Source organism: Rhopalosiphum padi, chromosome 2 (genome assembly GCF_020882245.1).
Source record: "Rhopalosiphum padi isolate XX-2018 chromosome 2, ASM2088224v1, whole genome shotgun sequence".
NCBI classification, from domain to species: Eukaryota; Metazoa; Arthropoda; class Insecta; order Hemiptera; family Aphididae; genus Rhopalosiphum; species Rhopalosiphum padi.
This window is the reverse complement of record NC_083598.1, coordinates 55,816,971-55,835,554: the sequence shown is the minus strand read 5'-3', so window position 1 is coordinate 55,835,554 and position 18,584 is coordinate 55,816,971. Positions and strand designations below refer to the sequence as shown.

At 26.5% G+C, this 18,584-nt stretch overlaps 1 protein-coding gene across 1 annotated transcript in view; it reads right to left on the bottom strand.

Moving 5' to 3' along the window:
* The window catches only part of LOC132919685 (discoidin domain-containing receptor 2-like), a 251,170-nt gene that overhangs the window by 87,934 nt on the left and 144,652 nt on the right, over positions 1–18,584 (bottom strand). The window lies entirely within an intron of this gene.

Here is an 18,584-nt window from a genome sequence, read left to right as displayed (position 1 = left end):
TTTACAGGTACAATGTCATGCACAATGAAACCGTATTCATTTGTATTGTGTTATTTATAATAATATTTATTGTTGTTGTCGTTTTTTAATGGAACTTTAAAAATATATGTTTATAAACAAAATTACAACAATAGCATAAGAAGATTTGGGTACTACTTAAAATATCTTTAGTATTTTATAAGATAATGTTGGTTTTAAAGTTAGGTGCTTTTTTCTGTAATTGTTTGATGTTTATTTGTACTACCTTTAAATCATTTAATATTTCAGTAATTCAAAATCAATAAAGAAAAATATATAAAATTGAATTCAGACTTTGTCGTAAACTTTTCATATTTGCGCAAAAGAATAGTGAAGTATCATGTTGAATTTTGAATCAATGATAAAATAAATATAGGTCCATCTGAATTGGTTTTTCCGATTTCTGCAACAATAACCATCTAGTCTAACCTAACATCTAAATGTTTAGTACAATATTAGTTATAGTTAAGTTATTTAAAATAATATTGTTTATTGAGCAATATTTAGTTAACCATGTCATAAGTGAACTTTCAGCTTATTTTTTTTCGAAAATGACAATTCTTAGTTTAAAAGCGTGAATAATAAAAATATTTTATTGGCAAATTTTTAATGTAATAAACGAAGTAAAAAATTAGACTTTTAAAGTATTCTTTCAACACTAAACATTGGGTCGCATACATAAAAAAACACGTCATCGAAAAACCAATCTTCATTGCTCATCCACTCAGAATTTTAAACAATAAACATTAATTTAATTTTCATCATAAAACTTTGAAACGTGAACCCCGTCACTACAGATTATTTTATATACTTTTAGTTTTATTCAAAGAGAGAATTAACCCTTATATTTATTTGTTGTAAGATAAGAATTAAGTAAATATTTCGATTATATTGCAAATAATAGAACTTTAAATTATCGTACATATTATTATGCACAACTCATTCAAACTTTTTGCATATAATATAACATTAGTACATTACTATAGTATTATAATAATATACTAGATACATAACACAGAATAGAGAATAATATAGGTAGATAAAATAAAACTATAACAATATTTGTTTATGCGAGCTTTATACCATTTTGGGTCAAATATATATATATTGTATGTACCACGTGCTACTAAAATCGTAATAGGTACCTACCTACCTTTCATTTAAATTAGAAACCACATTTTTTCTTTATACTCTTTTTATAATAATAATAATAATAATATACACGCAATAATAACGTTCTTGCGTTCTGCGTTGTTTACAGCTCATTGATTGATAAGAGGAAATCTCAATTTGCAAACACATTTTTTTTTTCACATACATCTTTGAAATATGGGTCACCGGGACTTAAAAGTAAAGTTAATTAAAATCGTTTTACGAATAAAAATTTAAATTAATTTCCAACAAATTATACAACTACCAAGAACCATAATACGTTTAAAGTGTATAGCGTACAAGTCTGTAGTATATGTATAAATAATATAATATACAAAGTCGGAAGTTTACACAGATCGCAGAAACGATACCCTAATTTTATAATTACATTTTTTTCATAAACACAAAGTTTACTATATACATTATACCTACACAATGATGATATACCATTGAATACTGGTGCATAATGGGCAAACACTGAAAAAATATTCTTATACTTATACATTTTTGATGATTTTTTTTTTTTAATTTTTAACTATATACAGTACGTCAGATCAATAACAACTAAAATAAAAATAAATAAAAAAAGATAAGTAGAAACAATAAACAGAATACTGTACTTAAATATATGAAAGGGATTCGATTCCAATATCGGTTTAATAGACAAAACACTCTGAAAAGCACGTGCCGAGGCTTCGCGTAATATTGACACAAAGTACTGCGTGCAACAACCAATGCGTATTTTTATTTATTTATTATTTTTTTTTTTTTTTTGTTAAGTCGTGAGAGCAGAGCAATTATATTCTGTGTATTTTTAATTAAAACGAATAACGCATTTGTTGCAACCGAGCAAATCGGCCCGATGCGCTATACGCATTATTATTTTACCAATTTTCATTCCAATTTGTTTTTTTTCTTGTTTTATTTTCTACACTGTACAATTGATATCCAACTTAATAATTTATTCATTTATGGGAACTTTTAATTAATTCCCCCCTTCTCACACGTATGTTAGTCGTTAGCCAAAGTTCGAACAGTGACGTCACAAAATTCCTAATGACCCCTATGTCCATAATTATGAAAATAATAATACAATATATCATATATTATTTTATTTAAGAATGGATATACGAGTATCATTGTAATGGTTTATTTTTTTATACACTGAATAATATTTTCTTATAATATGGGATACGTTGATAAAACTTAAAAATAACATCATATTATTATTTTATTTATTATTATTAACTACTATTTTTATGTATTAATCATCGAAATGTATGATATTATACAATCGCAACTTTTTTACAACAGATTCGTGAGAATTAAAATTAATTTGAGCATATACATATCACTGTATTAACAAATAGGTACCGTTTAATATTATTTAAAACGAACGTTTGGCGTTGATTAACGATCAAATAAAGAATTGTATTTGTATACGCATTTATTTGTACATTATATTTACCTATTATAAATTACTTATCATATATAACGACTGAAAAAAATCATTAATAATAATTAATATAACACTGTATAACAATAACATTAAATAAATAATAACAAATCCTGCAAATATTGAAATTCGTGATAAATACGAATTTGAACTTTTCTAGGTATAATATCATTGCAAAAATATTAAAAAATATTATAGGATCTAATGGATCTATTATAATAAGCGCGTTTGATCATATATTTTAAATTTATTTTATTCGAACAAATTTTAACCGATCGTCTAAAATTATTTTGACATTACAATTTATAAAAATAAAATTGGTTTATCTATTCGTTTTTTCTAAGTAAATGTTAAAAATTAACTGTGTGATACTCTGCAGTCTATTTAACTGTTTAACACGTTATAATATATACTATTGTACTTAGCGATATTTTGCTTTCTTACAAAAGTGCAGAATATTATACGATACAATCTACCATACTCGTACAATAATATAATTTATGTAAATTTAAATATTTGCAGAACTGTATTTGCTTTTTACACATAAACACAAATGTTCGAAACTCTTATAAGATTTAAGATAACCTATACGTGCCTAACTACCAGCGAATACAATTAAAATATGTTTAAGTCGTTGTGTGTACGTTATTAATAAAGACAAACAATATTATTTCTCTTAGGAGTAATAATTATAAGAGAAATATAAATAAACTACATAGTACTTAGCTATATGGTGTTTATTATTATTTTACAGTGTTCATTCATATATTCACAGAATCATTTGTAGCGTAAACAATAATATAGTTACCTAATAAAGTACCTATAGTTATCTATAATACCTATTTACGTATAAAATGACATAAGTGATAATTCAAAGTTTTAATTGAAAACGATTTCGGTAAAGAAGCCGAATACTCTTATTGTTTGTTTAAAACTACAGTATATAGTCACCGTTTGACTGTTACCCCTTTGGAAATGTCAGAAAAACTAAAAGTGACACTGTGAAGTAAATTATTACGAGCCTCGACTAAAGAATTATCTCTCGTGTGCACTCAAAAACTTTAGACCATACAACACGTCCACGAAATGGTACCACTCATATTATTATAAAAGTTTTTTATGTACTTACTATTTTTACCGAACGGTCAACAGATAATTATTTAAGTAATACATATTTAGCTACGTAAAAAGGTATATTGCGTTTTGCAGCATAGGACTCATACTTAATTTAAAATATATATATACATATATAATAAACCACAGAAATAACAGTTATTTTAAAAAAGCGTTTAAACATTTTAATGTACTAATAAATCTACTTGTTTTTGTTTTATTTTATAGTGTTATTATTCTCGAAGTTAGGTTAGGTTAACACAATTAAATTTCATTGATTTAAACTCAAAGTTTTATTTTTATAGAGAAATAACATTTTTATAGATACAAATAGCATATAATATATATTATTCTGTTTTTAAATGTATTGTAATTTGTAACTATGGCCTATATTGTAAAGTGCGTTAGAGACATATTATAATTTCATACTATAATATCAGCTTACAGTTGTATTTTTAACATTTATAATAATTATGTTTTTGTATCATCTATTGTAGTCATATTTTAACTATAATGGATTTTAATACAAAAAATAAACATAACGTATTTTAGTAAAGAACTAAATTTTTGATATGGGAGAAGATTTAAAAGTCGATTTATTCGAATGACAAATACTATAAGTCACATCACATCGCTCCGTTCAAATGAATTTTTAGAATTACCAGAAAAAAATAAAATTGTTTTCCCTAATTTAAATTCACGAACTTCAATAAGGTCTATATTAATTTGGTTTTACATACTTATATAATATAATATTTATATATATTTCCAGTAAAGTACTTAAGTATTTCGTCCAATTTACTATGACATACTCGTATACGAGTACCTATTATATATAGGATATATTATCAATTAACGTGATAGTGGTTATACAATGCTCGAACAAAGTTACAGTTTTGATTAGGTTTATAATAAATCGCTTATTTTACTCGTTATTAAATATCAATATATTATACTATTATAACGATGTATTTCAAAACATCGTATAAGCCCAATTTAAAGTATTAATAAGTTTCTAGTTGATTAATCAAAGAATATTTAACTATACTTAAACTATTATACGTAATATATAGTATAGGCACATCATGCGTGCTATAATATTTTCACAAAGTAAAATATTATAAGATATAACTTATTTACAGGTAAGGTAAAATAACCTTACTCGTACACATTTTGGTCATGTATTTACGCAATATTTAGAGGGTTGTATTCTTGTATGAAATTACAAAACAGTGGACATTTCTGGACTTATACTCGTATTTCATACGAGAAAAACAGACAGATTAACTATATCTATGTACATACCTAAAAAAAAAAGTTTAAGTTTTAAATTTAAATTAACACAGATAAATATGTTTCACTTATATATTTATTATATTCTTAATATCATACATTTTGATTTGAATTTTGCACAAGTTGACATCTGTGAATGTTAATCGATACAATATATTATTTTTTAAAGTCGCCACAGAGTTTGATTATCAACTTAAAAGGATTCTCCGAGCGGAACTTTTTGAGCTATTTTTTTTTCTGTCTCGATAAATATTTTGCTGAAATACGGGTAAAATGATTAAAAATAAATTACACATAAATGAAAAACTAATCCAACGAAAAATGTGCTGCACTCGGAATATAAAAAAAATTAGGTATTAATCGTCAAATTCTCAGATGGTAAATTAAGTTTTAAAACATTATAACAACATATGTGATATGCGTGGCTTTGAAATGTTTATATTCCATTATACTTGACAACTGTCTTATGCAATTTGCATCACCGTTAACTTCAGCTATACAAATAATATTAAATTATAATTATTATTAAAGAACTGTGAACCGTATATTATTATGACGGGGCAAATAAGCAAATATGGCCGGCGATTGTAGTATACTTGGTATATTTTATGTTTGTGTGTATATTACAGCGCTCGTAAATTAAATCGAAAACAAAGTACGCGCCACACATACACAACACAACACACTTACGCACGCACGCACAAATATCCTATATATACACCATAATACGATCCGTTAGAAAAACAAAAAGGTATAATAGTGCAAAGGGGATACTGCAGTCGTGTTTGGCGAGTGGGGGGAGGGGGATGCGATTTTATTATTTTAATATTTATACACATCCAAAGGTACGCACTACGGCCGGCGATCCGACAGATGATACGAGTGGTTTGCCGCTGTTTATTGTACTTTGTTAAAACCGTTCGTTGCTGTATAACGGCGTTCCGGCTGTTTGTTCTATCGGTATAATATAATAATAATAATAATAATAATAATGTGTGTATATGTATACCTCCAACGATAAATCAATTTTGAGCTTTTTATTTTTTTTACCCTACTCCCGCTACAAACCCCTAGGTTTTCCGTAAATTCAACACTGCTTCCCCGGCCACCACTCGCCTATTGCTGATTACTGTACAGTGTACACCGCCGTATCAGAATCGTTTCGCGAATTATTGTTTTCGAATTTATTACGCCCGTCACGCTCGCGGCACATAACGCCGCCGCTGCTGAATCGATGTCTCGACCCCTATCGGAAACGATTAAAAAAATATAATATGAAAAAAATAAAAATAATAAAACATAGAAATAAATATTTTGTATTAATGAATAAAATCAAACCATTTTTCATGCAGTTGAAAGATATTTTTGTTTTAAAATCGCATTATTCTATTACACGAAGCAATCGGCATAATACATGTAACGAATGATAACAATAATATTATAATAATAGTAATAATAACGGGAAAAAACTGCAAAATATACATTATTGTATACGTGTAATACGGTCGCGCGTTAAGCGCACCCACGTCTGCGTCGTAATAATATACGACGTATATAAATGCGCATTACAAAAAAAAAAAGGATGTATAATTTATTTTTCCCCTAAAAAATTATCTGTGTAGTTTTTTCCTCGTAAGTAAACTCATAGTGGTCTCGGTAATGTGCAAAAACACACTTTTTTCACACCACCGCACGGTTGATTTATTCGTTAACGTGTGGTCAACATCACAACACACCGTTGTATAATAAATTATTTTATTATTATTATTATTATTATTATTAAACATATGGGGCATAATATAGGAATCCCCAAACACCCACACCTTTTTGTACGGTATGGTGGTCGCTTATTTGAATCAATCGTCCCGGAGCGGCATCCCGCCGATAAATGTCCGAAAAATCCTAGTCCCTCACGTGCGGATGCGTAAATATAATATATATATATATATACATTGATTCCCCGGGACATCCTTTAGGTAGACCTTTTAATATTTACCGACAAAAATTCTATTTCGATCTAAACGGTTGATAACATTAAGAGTAAGTAGTTAAAGTAATCGGATTTCAATTCTTCTTAAAAAAAATAAATAAATAAATAACTAGGATTAGGCTTAAAATCGGTTATACTTGTCGTATAGACTCGTATATAGAAAAACATTCTATAGAACTATAAACGAAAAGAAGTAGCTTTACTTAAAATTAGATTTACTGCTTTTTATTGTGTACAATTTTGAATTATATCTTTTTTTTTTAATCTATTTATATTTATATGATAAATCATTTATAATTTAATTAAATTTAGTTTAAATTTAATGTAGAACGTTTATCTAAAATAATTTTTATATTTGTTAAATTCTGCAAATAACATAATTAAGATACGTATTACATTGATTCTATTTTTTCAATATATTTTGTGTAACATATTAAATTATTGTAGAAAATATTTTTACAATTTATGAGATTGGTTACTTCTGATTTTTCTCCTTATGTACTACCTACTACCTAGTTTCATTCATTTAATCGGATATAAATAATTCATGGAGTGTAGATAAATATATCATAATGACATAATATTTATTTAATAATAATTTATATTTTAATCATATCTATATTATATCTATCTATTAAAAAAAAAAGTTACCAAATAACATTTTACTGCAACTTATCTTTTTCAAAATTCATTATGTTTTATTATTAAAATCAATTGTTCAAATATTTGTTTAGTAAAATATATTAGCTAGGTATTCAGAAATATATCCCTCGTCGTTAATTTTGCATTAGCAATATAAAATGTTATGTTTATTTTTATTATTAATATTTTGAAATGTTTACGTTTATAATATATATAGAGATATCAATCAAAAAATCGTCTAACTAAAAGTTAAAAATCAAACGACACATTTCAGGTTTATTGACAAAATTATGAGAAGATAAACACTAAACCTTTGATAATATTTAACTAAATTTATATAAGTAAACATTTATTATTTTAGCTACAGTAATATTGATTTTACAATCAGAGTTTTGTATAATTCTGCAGAAACAAAATATGTTTTTCAAAAGTCTAGTAGCAACAATGCTACGAAATCTCATCGAGTGTTTGTTCATAAATAAAATATATTATAATTAAATAAATTTAAATTTAAATTAAACATTTGTCGAGACTTTTTCCTTCAAAGTGCACAAATCCTTTGATGATTTAATGTTATACCTCGCTTTGGTTTGCTTAAAGAGTTATGAGTTTGATTCATTTTGATAGCGAGTGTTCTAAAAGTAAAACACTGGTCCAACTTTACCTTTGCTCTAAAATGTATTAATAAAAGAAAAAACATTATTTCTAAAATTATTTTTTATTTAACATGGTGATAATAATGAAATAAGTATATTGTAAAGTCGGAAGCTGCGCATCGTAATGCCAATCGTAAACGTCCCAGCTTGAAAATAAAACCGACAGGGAGATTAGAACATTACTTTTTATTATGCTAGATTTCGTGTAAAATATACAATTTACATTGTGTGTATTCATTTACGTAGGTTTACCGCTTATTTGTAAAATTTCAATTATTCTATATGAGTGGACAGGCTCTCTTTCAAATAAATTCGTAGAACAGCTAAAAATAGGTAAATAAATAAATAAGCGATCCAGTTGTATGGTTATGTAATGTATTACCGGGTAAAATTATAACTAATTATAATTAAACGATTCACGTAAATTCTTGAAACTTTATTTGCATATAGAATATGTCATAATATGTAGTTTATTCTAAAACCAAAAAATATAAATATTATGAACAAATTTTTCGTAAAAACATTTAAAAATTAAATTTACACAAGTTATTTAGTTGTAATTAAAAAATATTATTCGTGGAGTAAATTTAATACTCTAATTATATAATTATATCATAAAATATGTATTATTTAACAATAATATTTACAAACATTTTTGATTATTTTGAGCTATTGCCTATTTTTATCACGAACCCGTTCACACAGTTCTACATCATAAGGTATTGACTCAAAAACTAGTAACAATAATACATTTTATAAATAATATATACTATTAAAGTATAATAATAGTACATTATTATAATAGGTGCGATGCTTTTCACAAAACATCAATCAATCTATCGTAATACTATAATAATAAAATAAATCACTGTAATAGCAATATCATGGCCGTCTTCACTCAGAATCATTTTTCGCACGCAATGATTTATCATTGAATTCAAATTTTATACATACAATATTATTACAGTGTGTTACAGAGTTGCTAGGTACTCAGATATCTAATATACAGTAGATTTGATTACCTACTTTCTACCTTTTTTTTGTAATTGTAAACTTATTTACATACTTAGCTAAAATACTGGAAAAATCGAAAAATACAAAACTATTTGCCATTTAATAGACACGGTAACTTGAAACTTTATGGAAACTACACATAAAAATGTTAATACTTTTGGAAAATTCTTCTTCACTTAATTTTTAATTAAACATTGTTTATAAGCATTTTAGTGATACTTAGAATGTATATTTTTCAAAACAAAATAAAATTAACCTAGTGCACCATATTATCATGAGACATGTAACAAAATTTTAAGTATACTGTATGAAAAATAAATATATGTAAATTATACGCCCGGACGATCTTATGAGCGCCGTTCGCTTTGCAGTTAACTCTTACCATAATAATAATTGATTTCGTAATATTAAATTATTTTAATAGTACCTATAATAGTTGTAAGCAAATTTTTCTTACGTTTAACTTATTTAAAAAAAAGTATGCAGAACCAGACAAAAAATTAGCTTGTTTGAAAATATTTATAATATTACTATTTTTTTATGAATATCGTAAAAAAATATAATATTCTGTCTGAACTATACGAAAAAGTTCATGAAATTTAAATAATATGATACGATAGTCGTTGGAAGTAATATTGTAATTTTGGATTGGAATTTCCTACCAGAGTTAGAAAATAACGCGTTTAATGACTGACCTTTTCATAAAAAAAAAAAATTAATAATGAGCATAAAAATGAAATGGAGCCGCAGTTGGGTCGGTAATCGATTAATTTAATTCCATTTACACTTTGACAAATATTCGTTTATTCTGACCGGTCTCCATGCACCATGACAACCGTGCATATTAATAATATATATAATATACGTTATATATTCGGCGTATATTGTATAGTCAAAGACTAAAGTTTGTTGAACAGGAACAAAAAAAAAACTTGTACGCACAAATTCAGCCTCGGGGGAAGTTAGTGACAAGGAGGAGGTCGAGGGGATCTTCGTCAAATAACAGGAACACACTCGCACACAAACGCACACACGCATGCCGTTGTTTGGTATGTTTGGTGGTGGACGAAGAAGTTCGGATCGTCACCGACCCCTGTTTTACAGACCATCTATCTTTTGTGTGTGTACTTCATATTATATGGCTTTCTACTTACGGCGTTCTAAGAATGGTTTGCACCCCCCCCCCCCCAATTGTATCATCTAGGTCGACATCCTTTAAATAACGTACCGCTAACCAGTACACACGCACACGCTCAAGTGTAAACTTTTATGTGAAACTTATAACTCTTGGAAGTTTGGCACAAGGTCAAGAGAAATTTTATTTGTTCCGACAACGATGTATATATCAGCACAGACCTCCACGGTATGCGTATAATAGTATGTACGATGTACACATGTACATATACGCGCAATATTGTGTTAATTCTCGCAAATGGTTTTAGTAGTATTTTTTCACCAAAATATTTATTGTATCGGTTCGACGTGAGTTTAGAGACGAAAAAGTGCAGTGTTATTGACACGATAAAACATATTAAATATAATTACGAGTGGAGTCAGCTTTATGAAATTATCTGGGTATTATTCTCGGAAAACACTTTATTGCGTGATTGCAGTGTGCTATTGAGTTATTGAGAATACTCAGTTAATCATAAATTGGACACAAATTGCAGTTACAAGTTTGTCAAAATTGGAAAAATCCCAACATTTTATAAAACAAAAAAGCTTGTATAGCGAATTGAAAAAAATAAAAAGCTTTAATTTTCATTTGTCAGTAAACTTCAAATTGTACACAAAGTGTAATAGAAAGTACTGACAGATTTAATAAACTAAATATGCAATGATTTTTATTCTTATTACATTTTTAAAACATTTTTTTTTTTTTAATTTAGATTATTGTATGATTATTTTTAATTATAAATACGAATGTAGAAAAAAGCTTTTGGTTTCCATCGCCGTTTTTATTTAATACCAGTCAATGGTAAATATTACAACTACAAGCTCGCAAGAAAGCTAATTAAAAGCAAGCAAAATATTAATAGTGGGGTGTCTGCTACGACGTAGTTCATAATAACTGATGAGGTTGTTGAGGTGGAGCCTCATATGGAATTTCTTTATTATATTAACAGTGCCAGATTTAGCAGTGGTGAAGGGGGCGTAATGCACCGAGGCCTCAAGGATTTTCTAACTTTTTACAGTGATAAATTATTAAAAATATTGAATAATGGTAAGCAAGTAAATTAAGAAATTATAGCACCTGTTTATCATGGACTATTATGGAATCAACTATATCCATACGTGTGAATCTTATATTTAGTGCAGCAATATGTTTGCCTTTTTTAAATAATTGATCTTCACTTTTATTAAATACTAAAAAGAAATTGTATTAATGCATCGTATATTTACTCATAAATTGCAATTATTTTTTAAAAGGCACTCCAGTATTAATAATATTACACCCCGGCCATCTGAGACTTGGATCAATCATTGTATATTACTATAATATATAGGTAATGTCTACCAACAATTTCCAAAGATGCGTCAAATTTGCTTTGAGTGATCGTCGCCATTTAGTAAAATAAACAATAAATAATACCTATGTGAAACAGTATGCAATATGTGATCGTTTCTAACTATAAACATCGATTTCAAACGATGTTCCAGCCGTCGCTTGTTCCTTCATATACTTATGATTCCGGTTTTTACATTTCGCTCTGTGTCAAGACGTGTACATAATTTTTTTGATTTCGTACATCCACTTTAGTAAATAGTAAGCAATGGCGCATAAAAAATTACATAAACTAAAAGTCTCCATATCCCAAGTATAAAATTATGCTATGAATAAAATTAATTTTTAAAAATGACATTAGATTACATTTTGAGAATTGTTTGTTATTTCATCCGTGATAATATATTAATATGTTTCATTTTTAAAAAAATTATAATTCACTGCTGGGCTACTGAATAAGTACCTACATTTGTGGAAATAAAATGTCATAATATTTTGGTACAGCATTTGTATCTCTGTATAATAAATTTGTGTCATTACTTTATGAAAAAAAATATATAATTTATATTTAAATTAATATACTTACTCTTGTTTTATACTATATATATGTATATATACAAATCGATAAAATAATTTATTAATATTTTATACATACAGTATTCAACAAAAGTCGAAATTTTTTAAAGAGTATGCTGAATAAACCGTTATGTATTCATAATATATAATATAATTCGATTGAAAAAAAAATAATGCAAATACTGAAAGCTTTTCTCAACTTAAGGACTGCATAGACATATTTCTATCATTATCATCGATTTGATCATCTTCATCAACGATAACTGATTTGTCTACGTCATCACAGTAACACATGTATTTAAGCATGGATTATCTAAAAATAATCTTTTATACTATACTGAAACATATATAAATCTCTTGATTTATGACAAATCTATAAAAACACTAATAAAAGTAATTTACAAAAATGTTTTTATTATATATAGCCATATATGTGTATGTTTTACACACATAAATTAATCATCTTCAATTTGGTTACAAAGTAATTCAATCATTTAATGTACCTAATCTATATAATTGGTTTGCAATATGCACAGAAAAATAAACAAAACAGATATCGGTTTTTACTTTAAAAAGAAAATAATAAAAACATAAAAACAGTTGTCTTAGACAATTTTATACTAAAGCATATACAAATTCACATTGAGTGAATTTCTTCCGACCAATTATGGGACATAGTATAATAATATTTCTTTAAAATTAATACCCATACTTTTTACTTTACAGCTAAAATGCCAACAATTTTCTAAGAGTGATTTTCTTATTCTAGTACTGGAAGTTTTATAATAAATATAACAACCCTTTTTTTTGGATTTTTTCATAGAAATGATAATTGAATTAAACGACCTAAAATCAAAATTAATTTCACAAACAAAATTATATCGATATTTTACATAATATAATGCAATAATTCATAGAAATTCTGTTGCTTCGAACACAGCACTATAATATGATATTATCGATAATATATATAGGTACCCAATAATAATATGGTTCAGAAATTCAATTTAAATGCAAACAATTTTTTTAAATCTGTTAGTTTTGTTGTATTGTTATTCAACCGGAACTATACTACCAAAAGTTATACAATTTAATATATTATATTATGCATTAAATTCAAGTACATATACATATTTATTTGTACAATATTATAATATATAATACTAGAGATATCTAACTCGTGGTAGATTTATAATTTTAGTGTACTAACGTGCATATATTATAATTTTATCCGTATGCCTTATATTATATAATTATACAATATAATATTATAATATATGTAATGTATACAATGTCTTGTAGGTTAGTTTTGATAGGTACTCACGCGTCCCATAATCTATACGACGGCATAAACGGTAAAACATCACGCACGTTTACGATTAGCTAAAATGTTTAGATACGAACGTTTATACCTATTTATTATATGAGCACCGTTATCCCCGTTTTGCTTTTATATACGCATCCTTGAGGAAAACCTGTTGTTTGCTTTCCACGGGTTAACTCTATACACAATACAAATCGTGTTTGTCGACACACCCAACCAACTATACAGCATCATCGACGGGCCAATAAACAAGGAGTGGACATATCAATTGTGTTCGGACCGGAAACATCGGCGGAGGAAGTACCAAGTACCCATCTATTTATCTATTTTTTTTCGCGATGTTGCGTTGTCGCGTCGTATTATATGAGCGGCGACAACACTGTTCCAGGAGTATTACCTACATATTAATGGCGCGTGTAGATTTTGTGTGGGTTTTTCGTGGGATTAAATACAACGTGAAATAAATTGGAGAAACAAAAATATCAACACGAACGATTCTCTAAAATATATTATTATATTATATCAGTTTAATTATAATTTTTTAGTTTCTCGTGCATTTTATTTTTAACTTTAATGAATCACTATAGATACTGGTGCAAATTTCTCGTACTGAAACACCTACCAAAGAATAAAATAATTAAATACTGAGGATTTATTTTTTTCCATTCAAAGAATACCAGTTATACATACATATATATATATATTAATACGCCCGGATAAAAAGCGTTGACTGGTGGTATACAAAAAATAAAAATACTTGATATTCTTCCACTGAGTGTTTAAAATACAAGAAAAACAGTTTGGTATAATAATATAATTATAATAAAATGTTTATAATTTTATAGATGTGAAATATATAATAATAATATACCTGCAATTTATTACATTGTATGAATAAACTATTATATAAGATGTTTTATATATCGTTAGTTAATAACCATATCATAGAAAAACCATTCACGATTCACCATATTTAAATAAGTATTATGATTTATGAATGAACATTTTATATTGATTCAATAGTAAACTTTTCTAATATCAACAACCGATACTATAATATGATTATAGATAGTTTAAAACAAAATTATAGGTAGATGCAAGCCAATCAGTTAAAAACTAAAAATATAGTTATTAGGATTACTTCCACGGAAAGTAGATATAATGCAATTTCGGAAATTAAATACGTCCATTAGAAATAAAATAAAAGCACTCTACAAGAAACAAAATTATTATTTACCTATATGCATTTTTTACATAGTATACACATTTATATTAAGTATTAACTCATTCATTATTCTTATAGTATGCTCATTATATTGAAGTAATCAATACATAATTATACTGTAGTATAGTAAGTGTGTTAAACATAAATTAAATGATTTCATAAGTTATCAACCTGTATCAACAATTATTAAATATATTATGTGGTTGTATTATTCAATTATAGTTTCCGTCAGAAAATATAATAACAATTTTTGTAAACAGTGGATACAAGTTTACGACTTCTTTTAATAAACAGAGAACTAAAAAATTATAACAATTGTACTGTCCAATAAAAACTATTTATAACTCATAAGTACGTCGATCATGAGTTCATGAAAAATACGTGTATACTAAAAAAAAGTTTGACAGGAAAAATAGGTAGGTACTTAATTTTAAAAAAAAACAGTTGTGCCATAGTATGTCGATCGGAAAAATAAATATTGAAAAAGGAAAATGTTTATTTATTTTCAACTTCGTATACTTTATATTTTAAATATAACTGCTCTCAAGTGTAAATAGTATAATTGTGAAATCAGTAAACACATACATGGCACATTAGCCCTCAACCGAAATTTAGGTAAATATAAAAAATACTTTTTATACGGGCATAAAAGTAATAATTGTTAGAAACTAAAAAACATGAATGAAACTTGAGATGTCATAATAAAACTATGTATTGGCAAAAGAAACCAATTAGGTATAGGTTCATCTTACCAGTTATACTGATATTCAGACATTGATCTAATTATAATATTCGATGTATTCCGTATTTCAGCGGTGATGTTTATATTTGCATTTTGCGCACTAAGCAAAACCCGTTTTATCTTTGACTGCGTGTTTCTCAAATAGAGGAAACGTGATTTTTTTTCAACGACGAGAGTTTTATTTAAAATTGTGAAATGCATAATATATATTGTAATGTAGCAGCATAGTGCTTTGTGCTTTCGTCAGCTGTATGTTTTACAAAACTGTTTAATGTTTGGAATATATTATAATATGTTAAATCAACGTTTTCTGTAGGTAGATATAAGTCCTCCCTAGTCCTACATGTATAATAATGATATTAATGATACATATACCAAACTATAACTATACACCTTACCTAATATACCTATATTATATAATATTTTTGGTACCACGTCATCCGAACCATGATTAACTATTATACCAGCAGTTATTCTCGACCTAAGGTATGCGAAAAAAAATTGGGTAATGGCGGAAAAATGTTGAATTTTTTTTATCAGAAATACCTATGCAATATATGTTATTAAAAATGAAAATTTAACCATCAATAATTTATCTTATAGAAATGGAAAAGAATCTATGTGTAATGATATAAATATGGTAGTTTTCAAAAAGTTACATATTTATATCATCTGTAGAAAAAAGAAAACTTGATAGCAGAACTTTCATAAGACACAACTTTAAAAAGTGAGTTTAAAAGAAAATAACTTAATAATTTTAAGATAGATCATAGATATTAGAAACGAATATAAGTGACTCTCTGACAAGGCAATTAAGTTCTTTTTCCGATCACTAGTATGAAACTGGTCGAGAAAGTGTTTTCTTCGTGCAATCATCATCTGTATTAAAAATAAATAAAGAAAAATTAACTGAATGCATACCTCCGGATTTCAGATTATATCTTACATCATTGTAATATGATTTTAAAAAACTAGGTAGGCAGGTAGGTAATTCGAAACAAGGTCAAGGATCTCACTAAATTGTTATATTCATTAAATAAGTAAAATAATAAATTAATTTTTTTATGTGTCTTATTAGTTATTACAAAACATAAAAATATATACATTATTACATTTTATATTATATTATCGATATTTTTTATCTAAACATTTTAAGAGTAGTTATGAGAAAAAAGTTTTAAGTTATAATAATATGATGGGTACAATCTAGCAAAATATTAAGATTATAGGGATACGGGCAATATCGATTATTATCAATGTAGGTAGTAGCACCTAAGAACTACTTACTTATGTATTATATGTAAATATAAACTATTTATAACTTATAAATATGTAGTTCATGAGTTCATGAAAAATACGTAAATTCGTTGTATAGAATTATATATATATATATATATATATATTAATATATTAAACTACTTTAATAATTATAAAAAAAACGTATACGTATTACTATTAAACTTAAACATAATACTATAATATTATTATCGACTCAATAAAGTCCATAGATGTTAATAAGTGTTTTCGATATACTTGATTTATCTCAGAGTTGAGGTAATAATAAATTATAAATATAAGAATAAAAAATAGTTTATAACAATAATATAATATTATCTTTAAAAGGTCCATTTCAACATACAAAATATATAAAATTAAGTTACAATTACGTATTACGTATTTAGATACGTCTAAACATAATATTAGACAAAAGCTAATAACTTCAATATGTAAGTAGGTATGCCTAAATTCACATTCTTATAAAAAAAAAATGATATAAATACACTAAAAAAAGTAGGTAAATGGGTACTGCTATGCTATAAATTAGACGGAATCTATTATATAGAGTAAATCACTATAATCAATGCTATAATGCATTTTGTTAAATTTGAATTTAATGATAAACCATGTCCCATTGTATATAGTACAATTCTGAGCGAAGACTGTCTACATTTTGATAAGCATGGTACCTACAAAACATTTATTATAATAATATTGGATTTGCGTATAAAAATGCCCGTTTTCCCTTCATATTTTGTTTGTTTATACCAATTATAAAAAAAACTAGGAATTTTTAATTTTGATCATTTTAAAGTACAAACTATAGATACAATTTGTTAATCAAAAATTCAAAAAATCGCTCAAATTTAAAATTGAAGAAGTTTATCAACTACAGACTACTTACAGTTAAAGCAGTCCTAAAATAACACACATCATTGTAAAATCAAAATACATCCATCGTGGCACCGTAGCGATGAATCTAATATTAGATATAATGATTAAAAATTAAAAAATATATCCGAACATCGTTATTTGAAGTCATTATGCATTATGCTGATACAATAATTATTAATTTTAATAGTTTAAACCATAATATTATAGTCACGTTTTTATGATAAAAACTGAATTACCTATATAATATAATTAAGTACCTAATAGGTATAATAGGTCGTAGGTACCCATCCGTAATAATTTATTTAGGAAAGTACTATAAATATTCTAAAGGTGCAGTACCTACGTCCTACAACAACTATTTTGTTATTACACACTTTTGACTTTTGTAAAACTAAATTACTAAGAAAAAAAGGAATGATGACAACTGACGAAGTGACGAGTTACGATTTACAAGTGCAGATAGTAACGGTATTGGACAAAATAAAAGTGAGTCAGTGAAACAGAGAAAATAAAATAAATCGTCAGCGAATACGAAACTTACTGATGGATTGTAAATTATAATAATCTCTAATAATAATATTTTTGTCATAAAAACTATGAACGAATCAACATATCTGACAGTTTGACGGTTTTTTCGAATTTATAATGTTCTCTGCTCCTTGTCAAACTACCTACTGATAACTTGTTGTTCATTCAATGGTTTTA